We start from the raw sequence: 18,288 nt of genomic DNA, 5'->3' as shown, positions 1-18,288 counted from the left end.
ACAAATAGAGTTTGAGGAGACGTCGTCAGAGTCTGTATGTTGCTTAAATTCTCCAAAACAGTGGGCGCTAAAGATCAGCGCACGGTAGGCCATTGCATCCAATGAGCTCGAGTTGAAAAAGTATAATGCTTACAGCACCTGGTATTCCCAGGCGGTCACCCATCCAAGTACTAACCAGGCCCGACCCTGCTTAGCTTCCGAGATCAGACGAGATCGGGCGTGCCTAAGGTGGTATGGCCGTAAGCAATTATAGACTTGACCATATTAGCTTTTATACAGGGGGAGGACGTAAGGAGTGAGAGCGCTGCCGTGGCCAGAGACGGGACTTGTACAGAAACAATGATTAGATCCATAATGAATGAATGAATACGTTATTCCAGACTCAGAGTTACATATTTGAACGCAATGCATTACACTGCTTGGGCGTCATCGTTTGCGTGATCTTTTGAAGAAACGTAGCGTTGCAAAACCTGGGATGGACTAAGGTGGACCGCCGTCATTGCAGCTCTCTGCTACGTCACTACACTGTCCACATGTTTCACAAATAGAGTTTGAGGAGACGTCGTCAGAGTCTGTATGTTGCTTAAATTCTCCAAAACAGTGGGCGCTAAAGATCAGCGCACGGTAGGCCATTGCATCCAATGAGCTCGAGTTGAAAAAGTATAATGCTTACAGCACCTGGTATTCCCAGGCGGTCACCCATCCAAGTACTAACCAGGCCCGACCCTGCTTAGCTTCCGAGATCAGACGAGATCGGGCGTGCCTATGGTGGTATGGCCGTAAGCATTTATAGACTTGACCATATTAAGCTTTTATACAGGGGGAGGACGTAAGGAGTGAGAGCGCTGCCGTGGCCAGAGACGGGACTTGTACAGAAACAATGATTAGATCCATAATGAATGAATGAATACGTTATTCCAGACTCAGAGTTACATATTTGAACGCAATGCATTACACTGCTTGGGCGTCATCGTTTGCGTGATCTTTTGAAGAAACGTAGCGTTGCAGAACCTGGGATGGACTAAGGTGGACCGCCGTCATTGCAGCTCTCTGCTACGTCACTACACTGTCCACATGTTTCACAAATAGAGTTTGAGGAGACGTCGTCAGAGTCTGTATGTTGCTTAAATTCTCCAAAACAGTGGGCGCTAAAGATCAGCGCACGGTAGGCCATTGCATCCAATGAGCTCGAGTTGAAAAAGTATAATGCTTACAGCACCTGGTATTCCCAGGTGGTCACCCATCCAAGTACTAACCAGGCCCGACCCTGCTTAGCTTCCGAGATCAGACGAGATCGGGCGTGCCTAAGGTGGTATGGCCGTAAGCAATTATAGACTTGACCATATTAGCTTTTATACAGGGGGAGGACGTAAGGAGTGAGAGCGCTGCCGTGGCCAGAGACGGGACTTGTACAGAAACAATGATTAGATCCATAATGAATGAATGAATACGTTATTCCAGACTCAGAGCTAACATATTTGAACGCAATGCATTACACTGCTTGGGCGTCATCGTTTGCGTGATCTTTTGAAGAAACGTAGCGTTGCAAAACCTGGGATGGACTAAGGTGGACCGCCGTCATTGCAGCTCTCTGCTACGTCACTACACTGTCCACATGTTTCACAAATAGAGTTTGAGGAGACGTCGTCAGAGTCTGTATGTTGCTTAAATTCTCCAAAACAGTGGGCGCTAAAGATCAGCGCACGGTAGGCCATTGCATCCAATGAGCTCGAGTTGAAAAAGTATAATGCTTACAGCACCTGGTATTCCCAGGCGGTCACCCATCCAAGTACTAACCAGGCCCGACCCTGCTTAGCTTCCGAGATCAGACGAGATCGGGCGTGCCTATGGTGGTATGGCCGTAAGCATTTATAGACTTGACCATATTAAGCTTTTATACAGGGGGAGGACGTAAGGAGTGAGAGCGCTGCCGTGGCCAGAGACGGGACTTGTACAGAAACAATGATTAGATCCATAATGAATGAATGAATACGTTATTCCAGACTCAGAGCTAACATATTTGAACGCAATGCATTACACTGCTTGGGCGTCATCGTTTGCGTGATCTTTTGAAGAAACGTAGCGTTGCAAAACCTGGGATGGACTAAGGTGGACCGCCGTCATTGCAGCTCTCTGCTACGTCACTACACTGTCCACATGTTTCACAAATAGAGTTTGAGGAGACGTCGTCAGAGTCTGTATGTTGCTTAAATTCTCCAAAACAGTGGGCGCTAAAGATCAGCGCACGGTAGGCCATTGCATCCAATGAGCTCGAGTTGAAAAAGTATAATGCTTACAGCACCTGGTATTCCCAGGCGGTCACCCATCCAAGTACTAACCAGGCCCGACCCTGCTTAGCTTCCGAGATCAGACGAGATCGGGCGTGCCTAAGGTGGTATGGCCGTAAGCATTTATAGACTTGACCATATTAGCTTTTATACAGGGGGAGGACGTAAGGAGTGAGAGCGCTGCCGTGGCCAGAGACGGGACTTGTACAGAAACAATGATTAGATCCATAATGAATGAATGAATACGTTATTCCAGACTCAGAGTTACATATTTGAACGCAATGCATTACACTGCTTGGGCGTCATCGTTTGCGTGATCTTTTGAAGAAACGTAGCGTTGCAAAACCTGGGATGGACTAAGGTGGACCGCCGTCATTGCAGCTCTCTGCTACGTCACTACACTGTCCACATGTTTCACAAATAGAGTTTGAGGAGACGTCGTCAGAGTCTGTATGTTGCTTAAATTCTCCAAAACAGTGGGCGCTAAAGATCAGCGCACGGTAGGCCATTGCATCCAATGAGCTCGAGTTGAAAAAGTATAATGCTTACAGCACCTGGTATTCCCAGGCGGTCACCCATCCAAGTACTAACCAGGCCCGACCCTGCTTAGCTTCCGAGATCAGACGAGATCGGGCGTGCCTAAGGTGGTATGGCCGTAAGCATTATAGACTTGACCATATTAGCTTTTATACAGGGGGAGGACGTAAGGAGTGAGAGCGCTGCCGTGGCCAGAGACGGGACTTGTACAGAAACAATGATTAGATCCATAATGAATGAATGAATACGTTATTCCAGACTCAGAGTTACATATTTGAACGCAATGCATTACACTGCTTGGGCGTCATCGTTTGCGTGATCTTTTGAAGAAACGTAGCGTTGCAAAACCTGGGATGGACTAAGGTGGACCGCCGTCATTGCAGCTCTCTGCTACGTCACTACACTGTCCACATGTTTCACAAATAGAGTTTGAGGAGACGTCGTCAGAGTCTGTATGTTGCTTAAATTCTCCAAAACAGTGGGCGCTAAAGATCAGCGCACGGTAGGCCATTGCATCCAATGAGCTCGAGTTGAAAAAGTATAATGCTTACAGCACCTGGTATTCCCAGGCGGTCACCCATCCAAGTACTAACCAGGCCCGACCCTGCTTAGCTTCCGAGATCAGACGAGATCGGGCGTGCCTAAGGTGGTATGGCCGTAAGCAATTATAGACTTGACCATATTAGCTTTTATACAGGGGGAGGACGTAAGGAGTGAGAGCGCTGCCGTGGCCAGAGACGGGACTTGTACAGAAACAATGATTAGATCCATAATGAATGAATGAATACGTTATTCCAGACTCAGAGCTAACATATTTGAACGCAATGCATTACACTGCTTGGGCGTCATCGTTTGCGTGATCTTATGAAGAAACGTAGCGTTGCAAAACCTGGGATGGACTAAGGTGGACCGCCGTCATTGCAGCTCTCTGCTACGTCACTACACTGTCCACATGTTTCACAAATAGAGTTTGAGGAGACGTCGTCAGAGTCTGTATGTTGCTTAAATTCTCCAAAACAGTGGGCGCTAAAGATCAGCGCACGGTAGGCCATTGCATCCAATGAGCTCGAGTTGAAAAAGTATAATGCTTACAGCACCTGGTATTCCCAGGCGGTCACCCATCCAAGTACTAACCAGGCCCGACCCTGCTTAGCTTCCGAGATCAGACGAGATCGGGCGTGCCTAAGGTGGTATGGCCGTAAGCATTTATAGACTTGACCATATTAGCTTTTATACAGGGGGAGGACGTAAGGAGTGAGAGCGCTGCCGTGGCCAGAGACGGGACTTGTACAGAAACAATGATTAGATCCATAATGAATGAATGAATACGTTATTCCAGACTCAGAGTTACATATTTGAACGCAATGCATTACACTGCTTGGGCGTCATCGTTTGCGTGATCTTTTGAAGAAACGTAGCGTTGCAAAACCTGGGATGGACTAAGGTGGACCGCCGTCATTGCAGCTCTCTGCTACGTCACTACACTGTCCACATGTTTCACAAATAGAGTTTGAGGAGACGTCGTCAGAGTCTGTATGTTGCTTAAATTCTCCAAAACAGTGGGCGCTAAAGATCAGCGCACGGTAGGCCATTGCATCCGATGAGCTCGAGTTGAAAAAGTATAATGCTTACAGCACCTGGTATTCCCAGGCGGTCACCCATCCAAGTACTAACCAGGCCCGACCCTGCTTAGCTTCCGAGATCAGACGAGATCGGGCGTGCCTAAGGTGGTATGGCCGTAAGCAATTATAGACTTGACCATATTAGCTTTTATACAGGGGGAGGACGTAAGGAGTGAGAGCGCTGCCGTGGCCAGAGACGGGACTTGTACAGAAACAATGATTAGATCCATAATGAATGAATGAATACGTTATTCCAGACTCAGAGTAACATATTTGAACGCAATGCATTACACTGCTTGGGCGTCATCGTTTGCGTGATCTTTTGAAGAAACGTAGCGTTGCAAAACCTGGGATGGACTAAGGTGGACCGCCGTCATTGCAGCTCTCTGCTACGTCACTACACTGTCCACATGTTTCACAAATAGAGTTTGAGGAGACGTCGTCAGAGTCTGTATGTTGCTTAAATTCTCCAAAACAGTGGGCGCTAAAGATCAGCGCACGGTAGGCCATTGCATCCAATGAGCTCGAGTTGAAAAAGTATAATGCTTACAGCACCTGGTATTCCCAGGCGGTCACCCATCCAAGTACTAACCAGGCCCGACCCTGCTTAGCTTCCGAGATCAGACGAGATCGGGCGTGCCTAAGGTGGTATGGCCGTAAGCAATTATAGACTTGACCATATTAGCTTTTATACAGGGGGAGGACGTAAGGAGTGAGAGCGCTGCCGTGGCCAGAGACGGGACTTGTACAGAAACAATGATTAGATCCATAATGAATGAATGAATACGTTATTCCAGACTCAGAGCAACATATTTGAACGCAATGCATTACACTGCTTGGGCGTCATCGTTTGCGTGATCTTTTGAAGAAACGTAGCGTTGCAAAACCTGGGATGGACTAAGGTGGACCGCCGTCATTGCAGCTCTCTGCTACGTCACTACACGGTCCACATGTTTCACAAATAGAGTTTGAGGAGACGTCGTCAGAGTCTGTATGTTGCTTAAATTCTCCAAAACAGTGGGCGCTAAAGATCAGCGCACGGTAGGCCATTGCATCCAATGAGCTCGAGTTGAAAAAGTATAATGCTTACAGCACCTGGTATTCCCAGGCGGTCACCCATCCAAGTACTAACCAGGCCCGACCCTGCTTAGCTTCCGAGATCAGACGAGATCGGGCGTGCCTATGGTGGTATGGCCGTAAGCATTATAGACTTGACCATATTAAGCTTTTATACAGGGGGAGGACGTAAGGAGTGAGAGCGCTGCCGTGGCCAGAGACGGGACTTGTACAGAAACAATGATTAGATCCATAATGAATGAATGAATACGTTATTCCAGACTCAGAGTTACATATTTGAACGCAATGCATTACACTGCGTGGGCGTCATCGTTTGCGTGATCTTTTGAAGAAACGTAGCGTTGCAAAACCTGGGATGGACTAAGGTGGACCGCCGTCATTGCAGCTCTCTGCTACGTCACTACACTGTCCACATGTTTCACAAATAGAGTTTGAGGAGACGTCGTCAGAGTCTGTATGTTGCTTAAATTCTCCAAAACAGTGGGCGCTAAAGATCAGCGCACGGTAGGCCATTGCATCCAATGAGCTCGAGTTGAAAAAGTATAATGCTTACAGCACCTGGTATTCCCAGGCGGTCACCCATCCAAGTACTAACCAGGCCCGACCCTGCTTAGCTTCCGAGATCAGACGAGATCGGGCGTGCCTAATGGTGGTATGGCCGTAAGCATTTATAGACTTGACCATATTAGCTTTTATACAGGGGGAGGACGTAAGGAGTGAGAGCGCTGCCGTGGCCAGAGACGGGACTTGTACAGAAACAATGATTAGATCCATAATGAATGAATGAATACGTTATTCCAGACTCAGAGTTACATATTTGAACGCAATGCATTACACTGCTTGGGCGTCATCGTTTGCGTGATCTTTTGAAGAAACGTAGCGTTGCAAAACCTGGGATGGACTAAGGTGGACCGCCGTCATTGCAGCTCTCTGCTACATCACTACACTGTCCACATGTTTCACAAATAGAGTTTGAGGAGACGTCGTCAGAGTCTGTATGTTGCTTAAATTCTCCAAAACAGTGGGCGCTAAAGATCAGCGCACGGTAGGCCATTGCATCCAATGAGCTCGAGTTGAAAAAGTATAATGCTTACAGCACCTGGTATTCCCAGGCGGTCACCCATCCAAGTACTAACCAGGCCCGACCCTGCTTAGCTTCCGAGATCAGACGAGATCGGGCGTGCCTAAGGTGGTATGGCCGTAAGCAATTATAGACTTGACCATATTAGCTTTTATACAGGGGGAGGACGTAAGGAGTGAGAGCGCTGCCGTGGCCAGAGACGGGACTTGTACAGAAACAATGATTAGATCCATAATGAATGAATGAATACGTTATTCCAGACTCAGAGTTACATATTTGAACGCAATGCATTACACTGCTTGGGCGTCATCGTTTGCGTGATCTTTTGAAGAAACGTAGCGCTGCAAAACCTGGGATGGACTAAGGTGGACCGCCGTCATTGCAGCTCTCTGCTACGTCACTACACTGTCCACATGTTTCACAAATAGAGTTTGAGGAGACGTCGTCAGAGTCTGTATGTTGCTTAAATTCTCCAAAACAGTGGGCGCTAAAGATCAGCGCACGGTAGGCCATTGCATCCAATGAGCTCGAGTTGAAAAAGTATAATGCTTACAGCACCTGGTATTCCCAGGCGGTCACCCATCCAAGTACTAACCAGGCCCGACCCTGCTTAGCTTCCGAGATCAGACGAGATCGGGCGTGCCTAAGGTGGTATGGCCGTAAGCAATTATAGACTTGACCATATTAGCTTTTATACAGGGGGAGGACGTAAGGAGTGAGAGCGCTGCCGTGGCCAGAGACGGGACTTGTACAGAAACAATGATTAGATCCATAATGAATGAATGAATACGTTATTCCAGACTCAGAGCTACATATTTGAACGCAATGCATTACACTGCTTGGGCGTCATCGTTTGCGTGATCTTTTGAAGAAACGTAGCGTTGCAAAACCTGGGATGGACTAAGGTGGACCGCCGTCATTGCAGCTCTCTGCTACGTCACTACACTGTCCACATGTTTCACAAATAGAGTTTGAGGAGACGTCGTCAGAGTCTGTATGTTGCTTAAATTCTCCAAAACAGTGGGCGCTAAAGATCAGCGCACGGTAGGCCATTGCATCCAATGAGCTCGAGTTGAAAAAGTATAATGCTTACAGCACCTGGTATTCCCAGGCGGTCACCCATCCAAGTACTAACCAGGCCCGACACTGCTTAGCTTCCGAAATCTGACGAGATCGGGCGTGCCTAAGGTGGTATGGCCGTAAGCATTTATAGACTTGACCATATTAGCTTTTATACAGGGGAGGACGTAAGGAGTGAGAGCGCTGCCGTGGCCAGAGACGGGACTTGTACAGAAACAATGATTAGATCCATAATGAATGAATGAATACGTTATTCCAGACTCAGAGCAACATATTTGAACGCAATGCATTACACTGCTTGGGCGTCATCGTTTGCGTGATCTTTTGAAGAAACGTAGCGTTGCAAAACCTGGGATGGACTAAGGTGGACCGCCGTCATTGCAGCTCTCTGCTACAGTCACTACACTGTCCACATGTTTCACAAATAGAGTTTGAGGAGACGTCGTCAGAGTCTGTATGTTGCTTAAATTCTCCAAAACAGTGGGCGCTAAAGATCAGCGCACGGTAGGCATTCCAATGAGCTCGAGTTTGAAAAAGTATAATGCTTACAGCACCTGGTATTCCCAGGCGGTCACCCATCCAAGTACTAACCAGGCCCGACCCTGCTTAGCTTCCGAGATCAGACGAGATCGGCCGTGCCTATGGTGGTATGGCCGTAAGCATTTATAGAATTGACCATATTAGCTTTTATACAGGGGGAGGACGTAAGGAGTGAGAGCGCTGCCGTGGCCAGAGACGGGACTTGTACAGAAACAATGATTAGATCCATAATGAATGAATGAATACGTTATTCCAGACTCAGAGTTACATATTTGAACGCAATGCATTACACTGCTTGGGCGTCATCGTTTGCGTGATCTTTTGAAGAAACGTAGCGTTGCAAAAACCTGCGATGGACTAAGGTGGACCGCCGTCATTGCAGCTCTCTGCTACGTCACTACACTGTCCACATGTTTCACAAATAGAGTTTGAGGAGACGTCGTCAGAGTCTGTATGTTGCTTAAATTCTCCAAAACAGTGGGCGCTAAAGATCAGCGCACGGTAGGCCATTGCATCCAATGAGCTCGAGTTGAAAAAGTATAATGCTTACAGCACCTTGCTAATTCCCAGGCGGTCACCCATCCAAGTACTAACCAGGCCCGACCCTGCTTAACTTCCGAGATCAGACGAGATCGGGCGTGCCCTAAGGTGGTATGGCCGTAAGCATTTATAGACTTGACCATATTAGCTTTTATACAGGGGGAGGACGTAAGGAGTGAGAGCGCTGCCGTGGCCAGAGACGGGACTTGTACAGAAACAATGATTAGATCCATAATGAATGAATGAATACGTTATTCCAGACTCAGAGTTACATATTTGAACGCAATGCATTACACTGCTTGGGCGTCATCGTTTGCGTGATCTTTTGAAGAAACGTAGCGTTGCAAAACCTGGGATGGACTAAGGTGGACCGCCGTCATTGCAGCTCTCTACTACGTCACTACACTGTCCACATGTTTCACAAATAGAGTTTGAGGAGACGTCGTCAGAGTCTGTATGTTGCTTAAATTCTCCAAAACAGTGGGCGCTAAAGATCAGCGCACGGTAGGCCATTGCATCCAATGAGCTCGAGTTGAAAAAGTATAATGCTTACAGCACCTGGTATTCCCAGGCGGTCACCCATCCAAGTACTAACCAGGCCCGACCCTGCTTAGCTTCCGAGATCAGACGAGATCGGGCGTGCCTATGGTGGTATGGCCGTAAGCATTATAGACTTGACCATATTAAGCTTTTATACAGGGGGAGGACGTAAGGAGTGAGAGCGCTGCCGTGGCCAGAGACGGGACTTGTACAGAAACAATGATTAGATCCATAATGAATGAATGAATACGTTATTCCAGACTCAGAGTTACATATTTGAACGCAATGCATTACACTGCTTGGGCGTCATCGTTTGCGTGATCTTTTGAAGAAACGTAGCGTTGCAGAACCTGGGATGGACTAAGGTGGACCGCCGTCATTGCAGCTCTCTGCTACGTCACTACACTGTCCACATGTTTCACAAATAGAGTTTGAGGAGACGTCGTCAGAGTCTGTATGTTGCTTAAATTCTCCAAAACAGTGGGCGCTAAAGATCAGCGCACGGTAGGCCATTGCATCCAATGAGCTCGAGTTGAAAAAGTATAATGCTTACAGCACCTGGTATTCCCAGGCGGTCACCCATCCAAGTACTAACCAGGCCCGACCCTGCTTAGCTTCCGAGATCAGACGAGATCGGGCGTGCCTAAGGTGGTATGGCCGTAAGCAATTATAGACTTGACCATATTAGCTTTTATACAGGGGGAGGACGTAAGGAGTGAGAGCGCTGCCGTGGCCAGAGACGGGACTTGTACAGAAACAATGATTAGATCCATAATGAATGAATGAATACGTTATTCCAGACATAGAGCAACATATTTGAACGCAATGCATTACACTGCTTGGGCGTCATCGTTTGCGTGATCTTTTGAAGAAACGTAGCGTTGCAAAACCTGGGATGGACTAAGGTGGACCGCCGTCATTGCAGCTCTCTGCTACGTCACTACACGGTCCACATGTTTCACAAATAGAGTTTGAGGAGACGTCGTCAGAGTCTGTATGTTGCTTAAATTCTCCAAAACAGTGGGCGCTAAAGATAAGCACGGTAGGCCATTGCATCCAATGAGCTCGAGTTGAAATAGTATAATGCTTACAGCACCTGGTATTCCCAGGCGGTCACCCATCCAAGTACTAACCAGGCCCGACCCTGCTTAGCTTCCGAGATCAGACGAGATCGGGCGTGCCTAAGGTGGTATGGCCGTAAGCATTTATAGACTTGACCATATTAGCTTTTATACAGGGGAGGACGTAAGGAGTGAGAGCGCTGCCGTGGCCAGAGACGGGACTTGTACAGAAACAATGATTAGATCCATAATGAATGAATGAATACGTTATTCCAGACTCAGAGTTACATATTTGAACGCAATGCATTACACTGCTTGGGCGTCATCGTTTGCGTGATCTTTTGAAGAAACGTAGCGTTGCAAAACCTGGGATGGACTAAGGTGGACCGCCGTCATTGCAGCTCTCTGCTACGTCACTACACTGTCCACATGTTTCACAAATAGAGTTTGAGGAGACGTCGTCAGAGTCTGTATGTTGCTTAAATTCTCCAAAACAGTGGGCGCTAAAGATCAGCGCACGGTAGGCCATTGCATCCAATGAGCTCGAGTTGAAATAGTATAATGCTTACAGCACCTGGTATTCCCAGGCGGTCACCCATCCAAGTACTAACCAGGCCCGACCCTGCTTAGCTTCCGAGATCAGACGAGATCGGGCGTGCCTAAGGTGGTATGGCCGTAAGCATTTATAGACTTGACCATATTAGCTTTTATACAGGGGGAGGACGTAAGGAGTGAGAGCGCTGCCGTGGCCAGAGACGGGACTTGTACAGAAACAATGATTAGATCCATAATGAATGAATGAATACGTTATTCCAGACTCAGAGTTACATATTTGAACGCAATGCATTACACTGCTTTGGCGTCATCGTTTGCGTGATCTTTTGAAGAAACGTAGCGTTGCAAAACCTGGGATGGACTAAGGTGGACCGCCGTCATTGCAGCTCTCTGCTACGTCACTACACTGTCCACATGTTTCACAAATAGAGTTTGAGGAGACGTCGTCAGAGTCTGTATGTTGCTTAAATTCTCCAAAACAGTGGGCGCTAAAGATCAGCGCACGGTAGGCCATTGCATCCAATGAGCTCGAGTTGAAATAGTATAATGCTTACAGCACCTGGTATTCCCAGGCGGTCACCCATCCAAGTACTAACCAGGCCCGACCCTGCTTAGCTTCCGAGATCAGACGAGATCGGGCGTGCCTAAGGTGGTATGGCCGTAAGCATTTATAGACTTGACCATATTAGCTTTTATACAGGGTAGGACGTAAGGAGTGAGAGCGCTGCCGTGGCCAGAGACGGGACTTGTACAGAAACAATGATTAGATCCATAATGAATGAATGAATACGTTATTCCAGACTTAGAGTTACATATTTGAACGCAATGCATTACACTGCTTGGGCGTCATCGTTTGCGTGATCTTTTGAAGAAACGTAGCGTTGCAAAACCTGGGATGGACTAAGGTGGACCGCCGTCATTGCAGCTCTCTGCTACGTCACTACACTGTCCACATGTTTCACAAATAGAGTTTGAGGAGACGTCGTCAGAGTCTGTATGTTGCTTAAATTCTCCAAAACAGTGGGCGCTAAAGATCAGCGCACGGTAGGCCATTGCATCCAATGAGCTCGAGTTGAAAAAGTATAATGCTTACAGCACCTGGTATTCCCAGGCGGTCACCCATCCAAGTACTAACCAGGCCCGACCCTGCTTAGCTTCCGAGATCAGACGAGATCGGGCGTGCCTAAGGTGGTATGGCCGTAAGCATTTATAGACTTGACCATATTAGCTTTTATACAGGGGGAGGACGTAAGGAGTGAGAGCGCTGCCGTGGCCAGAGACGGGACTTGTACAGAAACAATGATTAGATCCATAATGAATGAATGAATACGTTATTCCAGACTCAGAGTTACATATTTGAACGCAATGCATTACACTGCTTGGGCGTCATCGTTTGCGTGATCTTTTGAAGAAACGTAGCGTTGCAAAACCTGGGATGGACTAAGGTGGACCGCCGTCATTGCAGCTCTCTGCTACGTCACTACACTGTCCACATGTTTCACAAATAGAGTTTGAGGAGACGTCGTCAGAGTCTGTATGTTGCTTAAATTCTCCAAAACAGTGGGCGCTAAAGATCAGCGCACGGTAGGCCATTGCATCCAATGAGCTCGAGTTGAAAAAGTATAATGCTTACAGCACCTGGTATTCCCAGGCGGTCACCCATCCAAGTACTAACCAGGCCCGACCCTGCTTAGCTTCCGAGATCAGACGAGATCGGGCGTGCCTTTTTTTTATCTTTTTTTATTATCAAAAATATATTCCATTTAATACAATTACGCATTCATTTATACGTAAATCAATAAAAGTAAATGAAAAACAGTCCCACAAATTAAACCACCCTCAGAAACCGCACAAACAATTAACTAAACACACTTTCTCTTTTAAATTAAAAATAAGAACCACACAGCAAAAGCAATATCTTTTCCCGAATACACTTACCCTCGAAATTAAACCGCCCCTCAAACCCAAAGCACAAACCGAACAGCCAAACACAGAATCTTTTAACCTCGACCATTTACCCACAAAATTAAACCACCCCTCATTCGAAAAAACCACACAAAACCAAAATCCCCCAAAAAAAAACCCACTCTCCCACCTCCAAAAATAAGTCACCCCCTTTAAACCACCCAAATCAACCCCAAACGGTGCCCTGCTCAGTCATCCATACAATTCCATTCTCATTCACACCACATACTCCCGCGCTCTCTACAAACATACTCACAAACAAAGCCTCGTCCACAACATACAGCATTCGTAAGTGTCTTTTCCATTCATTCACAAACAGCCTCCATGCATCCAACTTTCTTCTTTCATACAGCGCAAAATTGCGTCTGTTAAAAATCGCCCTCCTTGCGAATCCAAAGATCATATTGATCATTTTCCAATTTCTATATTTCCTACTCACTCCCAAGAGTACAGACAATTCCCACCCCCGTTCCATCCAGCAGTCTCCCACACTGCACCCTCCCAGCAGCCCCTTGATTTTTCCCCAGAATTCCGCTAGCTCGCAACAATGCACAAAAATGTGATTCACGTCTTCATCCCCACTTTCACACACCATACACGTCCTCCCATACACTCCCCTGTGCATTTGGTGCAGGATGATGCATGTGAAAATCCTCCTGTGCCTTATCTTGAAATCAAGATCAAATATTGCATGCGGTGTGTGCGGTATGTTAATGTACTTCCACAAAATGTTGGGTGTAATGTCCGGATATGTGTCTGCCCATTTACTCTCACATGTGGGTTTTTGCACTCTATGTGTCAATGCATGCTTATACCAAATCTGTGTTTTGACATCAGTAATGGCGTGTGTCTCCCCCCCCAGGCACAGGAAGATTCCCACCGCATCATCCTGCCCAACCCTCCCCTTATTTCTAAACCCGTCCCCCCATTCACTCATCACACACTCTTCCACTCTCTCCAACACTTTCACAATCACTCCCCTCCTATATGTTATCCCCTTCCCTCTCATTATCCTAATCACTCTTTCTTTATCCCATCTCCCTCCCCTGTCGACTAGATCTCCCACCCGCTTCAGCCCCGCCCTCTCAAGAGCCACGCTCTTGATGACCCCTCCGCCCCCCTGTTTAAAATATGGGCTGGAGAGGAACGGCAGCCTCATCACAGACGCTCTTGACTCGCATACGAGTGTAGTCTTATCAAACAGCAGGAACCACGCGTTGAGCACCTCCTGGAAGAACCGCGGCAGATGTGCATATGCCGCTGCGTTCTGCGTCTGCAACAAATTGTCATTACTTAAGAGACCAAATGTGCTCAGCCACTGGCTGAAGTGGCCCTTCCAGGCCGCCTCCCGACTTGCATCCCTAAATTTGCCTATCAATTTAGTTCGTAACGCAGTTCTTTTTGCGAGTACGTCCATCAATCCTAGCCCACCCTGATCATTGACCCTTATCAGCGTTCTATGCGCTATACTGGCTGCTTTGCTCCTCCAAATAAAGTCTCTAACGACTTTAGCAATCTTCTGCTCAGCCCAAGTCGGAAGCGCACAAGTGCTCAAGGCATGGTTCACCTGCGACAACACTAGAGCATTGGTGACGGCCACCCTTCCCCTCAACAGCAGACCCCTAGCCCTCCACATATTCAGGGTCTTTTGCATACGCCCAATAACCTCCTTCCACGTCAAATCATCGCATTCATTCTCATCACTACCAACATACACTCCGAGCACTTTTCTTTTATTCTCCACTACTTTGAATCCCCATTTGTTATTTAGGTCTTTGTTCCTACCCATCCCCATTATTTCAGACTTTTCCATATTAATTTTTGCTCCTGAAGCTCTCTCATAAGTTGCTATATGTTTCAACACTATATCAACATCATTCTCACTTTTAACCATTACATTAATATCATCCGCATACTGCATTAAACTAATTTTTCCCTTACCTATTCCACACACTCTTTTATCATTCAAAATTAAAGCCGCCAACGGCTCCGCCACCATGCTGTAGAGCAGTGCTGACATTGGGCAGCCCTGCCTCACTGACCTCTTGACATCGAAAGAGTCAGTCAGAGCACCGTTACACTTAATTTTACTCTTAGCCCCCCCATAGAGCAAACCCACCCACCCCCTTAATTTAGTCCCAAATCCAAGTTTCTCCAGTACCCTCCCCAAAAAATCCTGATCCACCCTATCAAACGCTTTGTTTAAATCAATCCCCAGCCACAATCCTCCCACCCCTTCCATATCTCTTACTACCTGTTTTATTGTTATTATCGAATCCCCAATGTCCCTCCCCGGAATGCTATACGCTTGAGTTGGACCTATTACTGAACCTATTACCTCCCTCATTCTATTCGCAAGTATCTTAGCAATTATTTTATAGTCAGTGTTGAGTAGACTGATTGGCCTATAGTTATCAAGATTTTTGTTATCACCCTTATTTTTATAAAAAATCGTAATTATGCCTAATCCCATACTCTCCGGGAGCCAGCCTGTTTTCTCCACATACTTGCAGAGTTTTTTCAACCACCGGAGCCAGAATTCCCTTAAAGCCGACGTAAAACTCGGCTGTCAGACCATCACTCCCCGGGCTCTTATTCTTGTTTAGTCCATCAATAGCACTATAAATCTCTTGCACAGAAAATTCACAATCGCACCAAGCACTATCCTCTCTACTTAAAGTCCTCTCCAGTGCCTCTAAGGCCTCTCCCACACTATCCTCATCACATGCATCTTTTTTAAATAAACACTCATAATAATCCCTAACTACTTTTAATATCTCTTCCTTATCAGTTATTATTTGACCATTATTATCTAATACTTCCTTTATCTCCGTTTTATTTTGTTTTTGTTTTTCCAAACCCAGGAAAAAGGCTGTGCTCCTTTCCCCTTCATACATATATTGAATCCTGCTTCTAATAGCAGCCCCTCTACACTTCGCTACCTCTAAGGCACTCAATTTTTCTTTTAAATCCACATATTTTTCCGTACATATATTACCCTCCTCATCTAACAGTTTAATTTCCTCATTTAGTTGTTTTCTCAAATGAACCTCCTCTGCATTTTCCCTTTTCCTTTTTTTCTATACCATACCTGACACATTTGTTTTTAATTCTTATTTTCACACTCTCCCACCACACACTCATATTCGCATCATCATTCCATTCATCCATCATTCTCTTCAAAAAAAACCCCATGCTCTTCACAAACACAGCATCTCCCAAAAAGCTGGCATTAAAGCACCAAGGCCTCTGGTTAACACTCCCTCCCCTCCCTCCCACCTCTAACCTAATCCCCGCGTGGTCACTCCAAGTATTATTGATGTATTCCACACTCTTAATTAATTTAACATTACCACTTTGTACCAACACAAAGTCAATTCTACTCTGTTTCAGAGTATTAGCAACAAGTTGCCTCCTTGAAAAAACCCTTTTCCACGGGTGTAGGACTCTCCATATGTCTACCAATTGATAGTTCTCCATCAAATCCCTAAGGGTTCGCCTAGTGCTGTCCCCTTTAAACGTATTGTTCCTCGACAAATCAGACCGAGTCAAAATAACATTAAAATCCCCCACAATCATACAGTTAGGGTTGCACCACACATTCAAACCAGCCAAAAAAAACCCTCCTCTCCTTCTCCCCATTGGGTGCATATAAATTAATTATTCTAAGTTCCCTCCCCTCATAAACACAATCAACAACTAACAACCTCCCCTCTAAATCTCTATGAACTAAATTAATCCCCGTTATTTTAGCACTATTAAAGCATATCGCCACTCCCCTGGCCCTGGGAGTCCCTTCAGAAACATAAATCTGGCCTTTCCACTGCTTTCTACTCATATTCAGTAGGTTGTCATCCCACCTAGTTTCCTGCAAACACAAAATATCAGCTCTTATGTCCAATATGGCATTTCTTTTATATTCAGTTCTCAAACCGTTCGCATTCAGGGAAAAGATAACCAAAGCCATAAATAATAAAAATAAAATAAGGAAAAACCAACGAAAAAGAGCCAGCTAGCACATTAACCTTCATCAAAAAAATTAACAATTCTTGTTCTTCTTCCCCCTCCCCTCCGTTTCTTGCCCCGCGGACAGCCTTCTTTTCGCCTCCCTTAGCTCCTCCATGTCCATATCACTCCCCGAGCTCCCCTCCCTCCCAGTATTATCAACAAAATCCCCACTCTCACCCACCTCATCATTGCCCCAAGTCATTTTAAGTATAGTTTTCCCCGTCCCATCCCCAAACATTCTTACCCCTTCCCGTCTTTCACCTCTGCCTCTCGCGCTCCTGTCTCCCTTCCGCCGCGGCAGGCCCTCGCTCCGCTCTCCCCTCAGGTCCGCAGGCTGGCCCGAGGTGAGCTCCTCCTCCAACAACGTGGGGAATTCCTCCCCCCCAGAGGCACCGTCCCGGTCCATGCTCGCGCCCATGCCCTCCTCCTCGTCCTCACCACCACCGTCGTCCGGCGCCCCCGGTTCACTGCCATCCAGCTCGCCGCCATCCTCCTCCGCCTCCTTCTCCACCGGGCATATACAGTCTCTCTCTCTCCTCCGGCATGTCAGACACTTTACCACCCCTGTGGCACACTCCCGAGCGTAGTGGCCCTGGCATCCGCAATTATGGCAGGTGAAATCCGGGCACTCACGCAGGATGTGGCCCGGCTGCATACAGCTCCTACATACCTTCATCTGACGGTCATGGATTACTCTAAAGTATTCAACACCCGTTGCCGTGTTGAATTTAGTAGAATATGGCAAGGATTGCACGAGCTCATTAAATTTGACCCGTACAATCCTTGTTCCATCGGCAATATTGGTGCCCGGCCACATCCTCCTCTTAATAGACGAAATCGCCCGGACTCCCCACCCACTTAGTTTATCCAGGATTTCGTCATCAGAAGTGTATGCTGGCAGGGTAAGAAAAGAGACCACCAGCTCGTCATTGCAAAGTTCTCTGGCAGTAATCCTAGTGTTGTGTATTTTAAACCCATCGAGCAGACGGTCCTTCCCCCTCTCTCCGCACACCGTCACCTCCAGCTTCCCGAGGGCCAGCACCCTACAGGCCCTTATTTCTCCGCACACAACCGCCATAGCCTTCATTAATTCTCCTATGGGTATAACGTCCCCGCACTGCTCCACGCAAACCGTGAGCCTCCTCTCATACTTGCGCTCTATCTTCTTTATCCCGTCCACTGTTTCTCCACCAGCCACCTGCTCATGCCTGCCTCCAGCCGCCTTGCCGTTCCCATCTCCCCCGCTCTCTCCTTCTCTCCTTTCTCCTCCCGACTCCTCCGCAATACTCCTTCCTCCTCGCAACCCGCCAGCTTTTCCGTCCTCCTCCACCTCACGTCCTGCTCCATTCACCGTCCCTCCAGCACGCTGCCCGCCGGCACTCATTTCCCCCGGT

General features: G+C 47.1%; 22 non-coding genes and 1 pseudogene across 22 annotated transcripts; all 23 read right to left on the bottom strand.

The window, feature by feature from the left end:
• Positions 1-126: 126 nt before the first annotated feature.
• Positions 127-245, bottom strand: LOC115538376 (5S ribosomal RNA). Its single transcript, XR_003975274.1, has one exon. It is a non-coding gene; the product is annotated as a 5S ribosomal RNA (ribosomal RNA).
• A 421-nt stretch (positions 246-666) lies between these two features.
• LOC115538310 (5S ribosomal RNA) lies at positions 667-785 on the bottom strand. Its single transcript, XR_003975219.1, has one exon. It is a non-coding gene; the product is annotated as a 5S ribosomal RNA (ribosomal RNA).
• A 422-nt stretch (positions 786-1,207) lies between these two features.
• Positions 1,208-1,326, bottom strand: LOC115538279 (5S ribosomal RNA). The gene has a single exon (XR_003975189.1). It is a non-coding gene; the product is annotated as a 5S ribosomal RNA (ribosomal RNA).
• A 422-nt stretch (positions 1,327-1,748) lies between these two features.
• LOC115538309 (5S ribosomal RNA) lies at positions 1,749-1,867 on the bottom strand. The gene has a single exon (XR_003975218.1). It is a non-coding gene; the product is annotated as a 5S ribosomal RNA (ribosomal RNA).
• Positions 1,868-2,290: 423 nt separating this feature from the next.
• Positions 2,291-2,409, bottom strand: LOC115538375 (5S ribosomal RNA). The gene has a single exon (XR_003975273.1). It is a non-coding gene; the product is annotated as a 5S ribosomal RNA (ribosomal RNA).
• Positions 2,410-2,830: 421 nt separating this feature from the next.
• On the bottom strand, positions 2,831-2,949 carry LOC115538374 (5S ribosomal RNA). The gene has a single exon (XR_003975272.1). It is a non-coding gene; the product is annotated as a 5S ribosomal RNA (ribosomal RNA).
• A 420-nt stretch (positions 2,950-3,369) lies between these two features.
• Positions 3,370-3,488, bottom strand: LOC115538373 (5S ribosomal RNA). Its single transcript, XR_003975271.1, has one exon. It is a non-coding gene; the product is annotated as a 5S ribosomal RNA (ribosomal RNA).
• Positions 3,489-3,910: 422 nt separating this feature from the next.
• On the bottom strand, positions 3,911-4,029 carry LOC115538371 (5S ribosomal RNA). Its single transcript, XR_003975268.1, has one exon. It is a non-coding gene; the product is annotated as a 5S ribosomal RNA (ribosomal RNA).
• Positions 4,030-4,450: 421 nt separating this feature from the next.
• LOC115538370 (5S ribosomal RNA) lies at positions 4,451-4,569 on the bottom strand. The gene has a single exon (XR_003975267.1). It is a non-coding gene; the product is annotated as a 5S ribosomal RNA (ribosomal RNA).
• Positions 4,570-4,990: 421 nt separating this feature from the next.
• LOC115538369 (5S ribosomal RNA) lies at positions 4,991-5,109 on the bottom strand. Its single transcript, XR_003975266.1, has one exon. It is a non-coding gene; the product is annotated as a 5S ribosomal RNA (ribosomal RNA).
• A 421-nt stretch (positions 5,110-5,530) lies between these two features.
• On the bottom strand, positions 5,531-5,649 carry LOC115538307 (5S ribosomal RNA). The gene has a single exon (XR_003975216.1). It is a non-coding gene; the product is annotated as a 5S ribosomal RNA (ribosomal RNA).
• Positions 5,650-6,070: 421 nt separating this feature from the next.
• LOC115538330 (5S ribosomal RNA) lies at positions 6,071-6,190 on the bottom strand. The gene has a single exon (XR_003975238.1). It is a non-coding gene; the product is annotated as a 5S ribosomal RNA (ribosomal RNA).
• Positions 6,191-6,611: 421 nt separating this feature from the next.
• On the bottom strand, positions 6,612-6,730 carry LOC115538368 (5S ribosomal RNA). Its single transcript, XR_003975265.1, has one exon. It is a non-coding gene; the product is annotated as a 5S ribosomal RNA (ribosomal RNA).
• Positions 6,731-7,151: 421 nt separating this feature from the next.
• On the bottom strand, positions 7,152-7,270 carry LOC115538367 (5S ribosomal RNA). The gene has a single exon (XR_003975264.1). It is a non-coding gene; the product is annotated as a 5S ribosomal RNA (ribosomal RNA).
• A 421-nt stretch (positions 7,271-7,691) lies between these two features.
• On the bottom strand, positions 7,692-7,810 carry LOC115538345 (5S ribosomal RNA). Its single transcript, XR_003975252.1, has one exon. It is a non-coding gene; the product is annotated as a 5S ribosomal RNA (ribosomal RNA).
• Positions 7,811-8,227: 417 nt separating this feature from the next.
• LOC115538341 (5S ribosomal RNA) lies at positions 8,228-8,346 on the bottom strand. The gene has a single exon (XR_003975248.1). It is a non-coding gene; the product is annotated as a 5S ribosomal RNA (ribosomal RNA).
• Positions 8,347-8,768: 422 nt separating this feature from the next.
• Positions 8,769-8,890, bottom strand: LOC115538348 (uncharacterized; annotated as a pseudogene).
• Positions 8,891-9,311: 421 nt separating this feature from the next.
• On the bottom strand, positions 9,312-9,430 carry LOC115538306 (5S ribosomal RNA). Its single transcript, XR_003975215.1, has one exon. It is a non-coding gene; the product is annotated as a 5S ribosomal RNA (ribosomal RNA).
• A 421-nt stretch (positions 9,431-9,851) lies between these two features.
• LOC115538365 (5S ribosomal RNA) lies at positions 9,852-9,970 on the bottom strand. The gene has a single exon (XR_003975263.1). It is a non-coding gene; the product is annotated as a 5S ribosomal RNA (ribosomal RNA).
• Positions 9,971-10,389: 419 nt separating this feature from the next.
• Positions 10,390-10,508, bottom strand: LOC115538364 (5S ribosomal RNA). The gene has a single exon (XR_003975262.1). It is a non-coding gene; the product is annotated as a 5S ribosomal RNA (ribosomal RNA).
• Positions 10,509-10,928: 420 nt separating this feature from the next.
• On the bottom strand, positions 10,929-11,047 carry LOC115538363 (5S ribosomal RNA). Its single transcript, XR_003975261.1, has one exon. It is a non-coding gene; the product is annotated as a 5S ribosomal RNA (ribosomal RNA).
• A 421-nt stretch (positions 11,048-11,468) lies between these two features.
• Positions 11,469-11,587, bottom strand: LOC115538362 (5S ribosomal RNA). Its single transcript, XR_003975260.1, has one exon. It is a non-coding gene; the product is annotated as a 5S ribosomal RNA (ribosomal RNA).
• A 420-nt stretch (positions 11,588-12,007) lies between these two features.
• LOC115538361 (5S ribosomal RNA) lies at positions 12,008-12,126 on the bottom strand. The gene has a single exon (XR_003975259.1). It is a non-coding gene; the product is annotated as a 5S ribosomal RNA (ribosomal RNA).
• Positions 12,127-18,288: the final 6,162 nt, after the last annotated feature.

The sequence above is a fragment of the Gadus morhua genome, unplaced genomic scaffold (assembly GCF_902167405.1).
Source record: "Gadus morhua unplaced genomic scaffold, gadMor3.0, whole genome shotgun sequence".
Taxonomy (NCBI): domain Eukaryota; kingdom Metazoa; phylum Chordata; class Actinopteri; order Gadiformes; family Gadidae; genus Gadus; species Gadus morhua.
This window is presented reverse-complemented; position numbering and strand designations above follow the sequence as displayed.